At 39.5% G+C, this 8,184-nt stretch overlaps 1 pseudogene across 1 annotated transcript; it reads left to right on the forward strand.

Annotated features, from left to right (window-relative positions):
• The first annotated feature begins 611 nt into the window (after positions 1 to 611).
• On the forward strand, positions 612 to 4,987 carry LOC308520824 (eIF5-mimic protein 2-like; annotated as a pseudogene). Its single transcript has 2 exons — positions 612 to 623; positions 3,732 to 4,987. The product of its transcript is annotated as an eIF5-mimic protein 2-like (transcript).
• Positions 4,988 to 8,184: the final 3,197 nt, after the last annotated feature.

Below are 8,184 nucleotides of genomic sequence, written 5' to 3' on the forward strand. Positions count from 1 at the left end.
CTCCCTGCCTGTGAACTCCTTCCACTATCTTCAAAGCCAGAAACATTGCATGTCTTCACATCCGACCTTTAAGATTCTCTGCTTAAAAAAACTTGTGTGAATTGATTAGGCCTACTGGATAATCCAGAATAGTCCCCTTGTCTCAGTGACCTTACCTTAATCTTTTCTGTGACATTCCCTATGCCTGTAAGGTAATATATTCACATTACTGGGGATTAGGATGCAGCTATCTTTGGAGGTCATTATTCTGCCTATCACACCATCTAACTAAAAATCCTCACCCAAGGATATGTTTATTGATTCTTTTTTAGAAAGAGGGAAGGGAGAGAGAGAAACAGTGATGTAAGACAGAAACATAGATTGGTTACCTTCCATAGGCACCCTGTTTGGGGATCAAACCCACCACGAAGGTATGTGCCCTGACCTTTCAGTGTATGGATGATGCGCCAAGCAACTGAGCCACATTGGACAAGGCTAACTGATTTTTTAATTTAGCTCCAATGTAGTAGTGCCATGTCAAAAAGAACAGATGGCACATGCTCAAATGTAGGGAGAACAAAACATTTACTGTTTAACCTCTTTTTAATACTGTGATTCTGATCCAGGTAGGAATGGATAAGGAGGTGGGAAGGAAAATGGTTCAGATTCACCTGAAAGCCTTCTTAAAACTACCAACATATTGTCGCCAATAATACAAAGAATTTGGCATAAAATCCCACCCCATTATCTCTTCTCCCATTCTCCTATAGAATGCCGCATTCATGAGCTGTAGGAAGCACAGGACTTGGTTGGAAAGTCTGTAAGGAGGATTCTCTGAAAAGTCCGAGGCCTCTGGAGGTCCTTGCCGAAGGAGGCAGCCCCTGCCTTGACTTTTCCAAACAAGTCCAAGCCCCCGGGTGTTTTACTGGAATCTTTATGTTTAGACTTCAAAGTATCCTTGCTTAAAAGACGCATGTGTCTTCTCAAGGATGCTTACCCTGATGATAGTATCTAATAGTTAATTTTAGTTCAAGCTGTTGTTACAATAAAAGCCTAAGGAGGCAGGGGAACGGGCCTGGTTGGTGGCGATAGCCAAGTAGTCTCTCAGCCTCTCTTTCACAGAAACATGTGTCAGTGTAATCATTCATCCGAAGGCTAGGGTCCGCCAGTCAGTCCCAGCAGTCAGCCTCTTTTACTCATGGGGTTTTGTTATGCTCATCTGTTTGGGGGGTAGAAAAAAGGGTGAGGACCACTGCTTGAGTTCTTTGGTACTGTTAATTCAGGCTTGATTTAGGAAGAATGAAAGAAATCTGACTCGACTAAGGAGATAAAGCTTAATTAAGTGCAAGAAATGAATGAAGTGTTAATAATGTAAAATATTAATGTTGAGTGGACAGATGTGTACCTTTTGAAAAAATTAACTACCAATTTGTATGTTTACTCTGGGCAAGTGCAGTTTCAAATGCTTTACATTTAAGCCTCATCACAATAATATTACCTAAATCCTATTATTATCCCCATTTTACTGGCAAGGAAACTGTGGTACAAACAGGGTAAGTATCTTGCTCAGTCTTTCATAGCTGACAGATGGTTGAGGCCAGGGTTAGACCCATGCAGAGAGGTTCAGGAATCCATGTAATTAAACACCGTGAGATTTTGAGGTTTGAGAGGAAATTAAGGTTCAATTACACTGTGCCATTTCAATGATATGTAGCATACTAAATTGACTGTACTTTAGATACATCATATTTTCTGTGGAGCCAGGCCTCATTTGAATTCCTTCAGCACAAGTCATTACCATCCATAGGACCACTGATGTTATAAAATTATTACTAGTTACTATTATCATTAAGAAAACAAAAACTTAGAATTTTAAGTTGGAAAACTTTTGGACTCCACATTTTCAATCAAGAAAAGGACTCAAGTACATTTCAATCATTCATCTCATCCAGAAAAGACTGGCAAGCTTTAGCAACCAAAATTAGAGTCCTCCCGGAATTCATAACTTTGGCATTTTGAAGAAAATGCAAATTTTCTGCTGTTTTATCCCATTCCCTTTGGCAAAATGCAGCTTCCATTCTTTAAAATAATTGTCTTTGCCAACGTTGCTTGCAAAGAGTAGAAATGAGTAGAAATGACACGCAGACAAAATTGTTTACATAACTGAAGTGACTGTGGGATAATCATAATGAATATTAACAAGTATATTTTTAAAAAATGTAGACAACAGTCAAAACAGCTATATTTTTCAGTTTTATCCTTTCATGACTTTAAATTTAAACCTAACTTCACAAAAATCTACAAATCAGGAATCAGAATTAGAAATAGTATACTAAAGGGAATTTAGTACCATCAAACTATATATATGAGTTTTTAAAAGTTTTTATATGTACTATATAGTGAAAAATATGATTTTAGAAAGCAAATGAATTTAAAAATCTGCTTTGAAAGGAGTAATTTTTATACCTTTGGTCCTAAAATATACATTACAGAATAGTTTTTTTTTAACTATTTGTAAGTGTATAATACAGTGGCATTAAATATGTTCATGAAGTTTTATAACCACCACCACTATCTATACCTAAAATTTTTTCATTATCCCCACAAAAAACCCTCCGTAGCCTTTAAATAATAATTCTCCTTTCCCCTTCTCACCAGCCCCTGGAACCTCTATTCTACTTCTTATCTCTCTGAATTTGTATTATAGGTGCCTCATACAAATGGAATGATAGAATATTTGTCCTTTTGTGTGTGGCATATTTCACTAAGCATAATGTTTCAAGGTCTGTTCACATTCTGTATTCCAGTGTGTGTGTGTGTGACATTTTGTTTTTCCATTTTTTCTGTTGATGGACACATGGATTTTTTCCACCGTTGGCTTTGCTATGAACATTGGTATACAAATATCCACTGGAGTCCTGTTGACCTCAAGAAGAATACACTTGTCAAAAAAAGACTCCTTGTGGTTAATTGGGCTCAAATTCATAACCAGAGTCTAGAAGCCATTCTTGTTTCTCACACACACACTGTATTTCAAGGAAAAGCCACATGCAGGGCTGCTACACTGTGCTCTCACCCTCTGAGTTGACCTTATAAGAGAGTTCCTAGTATCAAAATTTGACCAGTGGGACTGAGACTTGCCCTGTCCAATAGGAGCTGCACAGCTATATCATCACTTGCATCTTCACCAACCAGAATGGCTGCATTCCAACCAATCAGGATGGTGCTATTTGGACCAATCAAACTATAAGGATTTGGAATACTCATTTGCATAGAAATAAACTCATCAGGGACTGGGGATGGGCACTCTTCTGTATATAACTGTCTTGGTGAACTTTAGTTTCCACCCAAGATTGTGTTTTCCCAGCCGGACCAGCAATATTGGCTGAAGCTGCACAGAGCAAAGCTGTCTCCTGGGAGTGGAGCACAGCTGTATCTCCAGACCAGAGCTGTAACACTGGAGCTGTAACACCTGGGCTGCCTGACCTGAGCTGTTTTACAAATGTGCCGTTCCGCAGCCATGCTGAATCACAATGGACCTTTCTCGCACTGAATAGTGTCCCTCTTCACTGCACCCCAAAATTGGGGACTCCTATTGGCACTGAATTGGTGGTGACGACCTTTGATTCACAGTCCTTTCAATTTCCTAAGATTTATAGCTGCAGAGACTGCCACAGTTGTTGCCACCTCTGGAATTTCTAGCCCTTTTCTCTTCACCTTAAATTTGGGTGTCTTTTATGAACGATTAAAAGCAGCAGAAGCCAACACTCTCGAGCCAGCATTTTAAAACCAGAAAAAAAGATGAAAAAGAGAGGTTTGGCCCTGCTCAGTTTCAGAATGATTATTCAAGGCTAAAGTGAAACTGGTACTGATTTGGAGGCAGTAGCAATGTTTCTTGGTGCTTCTGGGGCAACACTTGATTGCGGCCCATATGCAGAAACACTCTTTGACATTCTGGTGGCCCCGGGAATGCTGGCCCCAGGTGGTGACATGATGCACACAGATGACATGATGCACGCAGATGTCTATGTGTTCACAGCACAATAAGACCTGGATGCCATGCAAGCATTTGCTTAGGTTTTTAACAAGTGAATCAGGTGATACAAATACCTGGAGGAGGGTTTGAAGATGAAGTAAAAAAGCGGCTGTAAAGGGTTTTTGGAGTCGGAGAGGAATAAGCTGGCTATGCTGACGGGTGTTCTTCTGGCTAGTCAGTGGAACACTTAATGCATCCATTCTTCATAGCCTTTATGATGAGAATTTGGTTAAATAAGGGGTTTCAGCAGCTTTTGCTGTAAAGCTCTTTAAATCATGGATACATGAAAAAAGACATCAACGTAGTAGCCGCAAGTCTTCGGAAAGTCAGCACGGATAACAGACTGATGGAACTTTTTCCTGTGAATAAACAAAGCCTTGAACATTTCACAAAGCATTTCGCCGAGCCAGGCTTAAAAGAGCTTTCAGAATATGTTCGGAATCAGCAAACCATAGGAGCTCATAAAGAACTCCAGAAAGAACGTTAAGAACAGATGTCCCGTGGTGATTCATTTAAGGATATAATTTTGTGTGTCAAGGAGGAGATGAAAAAAAAAACACCAACATCCCAGAACACGTTGGTCATTGGATGAATCTGGCCCGGTGTAAGGAGCACCATGCACTGGAACAACAAAGAGGAGCTTGTAGCAGAGCAAGCCATCAAGCACTTGACGCAAAACAGCCCTCTCCTCGCTGCCTTCACTACTCAAGGTCAGGCTGAGCTGACTCTGTTACTGAAGATGCAGGAGTATTGATTGCTATGATAACACTCATTTCACGAAAGCCTTCCAGAAAATTGTGGTGCTTTTTTTATAAAGCTGCAGTCCCGAGGGAGGAGCCCATTCTGAAGTGCTATAGAGAAGCACATGTTGCAAAGGGGAAAAGTGTCTTCCTTGAACAAATGAAAAAGCTTGTGGAGTGGCTCAAAAATGCTGAAGAAGAATCTGAGTCTGAAGCTGAAGAAGGTGACTGAAGTTGGAAACTACGCCCTCAGTAAAGCCAACAGGGGTCGCAGATGAAATGCCATGCCTCGTGTGTCCTGGATCTTACATCTATCTTCCTATCTTCCTCTATCAAGCATGATATAAGGGCTTTCAGAGCAAGTTTTATTTTAAGTGTTTCTATGGTTCCTGGATAGGTTGGGTTTAGTTTCTAAAACCATGTTTTAAGTAGCTACAGGGGCTACAGATTTGAACCTAATGTTGCATTAGTCTTTTCAGTTATCTTCTACCTCCTGTATTTTCTTATTTTGAGTTTTGGTAGATCCCTTAATAGGCAATCACTTCATCCGCAAGGGTTGCTTGGAATCTTTTCAGGATTTATACACACAGATGTAAAGAATCCCTTTCTTCAGTTTCCTCTGTAGTTTTGTCTCTACTGTCTAGTTCAAAGGGACTGGGGTACCACCCGTTTACTCCTGTTCACTTCATGCAGGCACACCTGGCTGACAGTGCTCCTCCTTACAGTCCGCACTGTGGCCGGTGGGGAGAAGGGAGGGCCTGGCATCTGCTTATTGTACTGCACAGTGAGTGCATTCAACAGGCCTAGACCCCACGTGCTTCTCAGCACCCAGAAAGGAGGTAGAGTTGTCTCTGCTCACATTATTGCAGGTCGGGAGTGGTTAACAAGGCTCCATCTCATTCCCCACAATGCCCAGCGAGGAGTGAGAGATGTGGGCACTCTGCAAAACTGAGCTCTTGCTGGTCCCGAAGCTATGTCTTTTTCATGACTCCGTACATTTTCCTTTTCCTTACACTGCCCGTTGCTTCTTCACTTGACCATCTCCTATTTCTCCTTTAAGATTGAAGTCAGAGTTTATCTCTTCTTTCTCATGCTGCACACACTCTAGTGCTGCTGTTGAGGCTGGGCATTAAATGATGAGGAAAATTCTTGGAAGAAATTGGCTTGTGTCTGTAACCTTAACCATAGAAATAATCAATGATAGAAAATGCTGCTTGCTTCTTGCATGGATATTTCTGAGGGAAGAAGGCCTGATAGGAGTGGAGAAATTGGATCACTGGTTTCTGGGAAGACGAAGAAGGCTTGAACTACTGACCCCAGGATTTTCTGTAGTTCAGGAAGGGTGCAAAAGAGGGCTTCAGATGTTCCTGTGGTTCCATTTGAAGGACCAGGGAAGGTGGAGAGGGCAAAAACATAGGAAGCCTGGACAGACACCAAAGAGAATTGCTCCATCCAATGATGAGCCTCTGGGTGTGGATCTCCCACCCTACCACCATTCCACTTCCTTCACTAAGATAGCTGCAGCCACACTAGCTGTCTTTCTGCATCTCAAACATTCCATAATCTTCCAGGACTTAGGCCTCTATCCTTGATATTCTCTATCTGGAATGTTCTGATTCCTGAACTTTCACATGGTTTCCTATCACTCAGAATATCTCCTCTATCATTACTTTCTACAACATCTCCCGAATTTATTACACATATCTGTATTTTTATTGTCTGCCTCTACCCCCTAGACTATTAATGAGAGTAGGAATATTGCCTGTCTTTCTCACAACTGTAACTCCAGTGTCTAGAACACTGCCTGCAATAGTATGTTCTCAACACATATTTGTGGGATAAATCACAGTCATGTCTTTTATGAGGATCAACTGCTGTTTAACCTGCTGACTACAGACATAATCTAGACAACTATGGATCATTTTGCATATATTTAAATTTATATTTTTAAATATTTTTATTAATGCAATATATATATATATAATTTTCAGACACAGTCTCAGTTCTAGGACTTCTGAATGGAACTTTGTGAAAGAACCTTTTAGTGCAATGCTGTACAGCTGTCAAACTACAGCGGGAAGCCCGGGGAGGGTTGGGGGGTTGGTAAGAGATCAACCAAAGGACTTGTATGCATGCATATAAGCATAACCAATGGACACAAGACACTGGGGGGTAGGGGAGGTGGGGGGAATGTCAAGCGGGGGGAAAAAGGAGACATATATAATACTCTTTGTAATACTTTAAGTAATAAAACAAAATTTAAAAATAATAAAATAAAATAAAAGGCTTTAATTTCAGACCAAAAAAAAAAAACTACCACCAACAAAAAACAGTAAAACTCTACCTGAATCACAGCAAGAAAACTAATTAAAATGTGAGATATTAATTAAGTTCAGTATCTTTGATGGTAAATAGCTCATTTGAAGCATTGGATACTTTTTTGCAAATACAGAGTTAGCATAATACACTGGATATTTAGACATCAGCTTGACATATAACAACTATAGACTCAAAACTTAGCTTGATTCATTAGTGAAACTATTTGATTCTACTTATAAAAATGCATTAAGTTCTCTACGTTAATATATTGGCAAGCATTTTAGTTAAACTTATATTCAAGGAGATTCTGATTTTAAAGACTTAGAGTCAACAACAAAGTACAATCACTTTTCATTACTCACAGAGGTTATGTTCTGTAAAGTTTCTTTGAATACTAAGTTACTTGTTCTCAAGGGAAATACAGGGTTAAGTTCCTATGAGCCTGTCATTAAAACATTTTTGACAACTAATCAATACCTAATCTTATTTTATGTGACACCTTATGTAATGTATATTGTTGATTCATTACTATAGCCCATGGCACTATAACTCACATCTAAATAAATCTAATCTAATATGTGTGTTTTCTCCTTAAGATGCATTACAACCTTCTTGTGCTTAGGAACACTAACAGCTTCAGAAACTTGCTTGGGGGTCATTTTAAACAGCAAAATTACAAACCTCCCAAAGACGAAAAATGTGACTCTAAATAGACTGAAAAGGACATACTTTTTTATAGCATAAGAATTGAAATAAGAAGGCAGGGGATTGCCTTGTTTGACCTCAGCTGATAAGGTCTGTGCTGCGTGACTAAAAATGTTTTTGCTGCTCTGCCCATGTCTGTGAATGACTGTGAAACTGCTGTGAGTATTGATTTTGCGGTTACAAATAAATTATAGTAAGTAGGCAAAATGGAAAATACAAAATGTATGAATAATGAAGATTGACTGTATTTAAGCTCTAAACCTAGGATCCTGGATACCACTAAGAAATAAAGACACACACTGGCAAATCACTTAAGAAAAGCATGTAATTTGACAGTCACAGTTGACATGTACACTTGTACTTAGGTAATAAATATTACAATAATTCCATGGGTGAAGAACTTGG

The sequence above is a fragment of the Myotis nattereri genome (genome assembly GCF_964212035.1).
Source record: "Myotis nattereri genome assembly, chromosome: 6".
In the NCBI taxonomy this organism is placed as follows: Eukaryota; Metazoa; Chordata; class Mammalia; order Chiroptera; family Vespertilionidae; genus Myotis; species Myotis nattereri.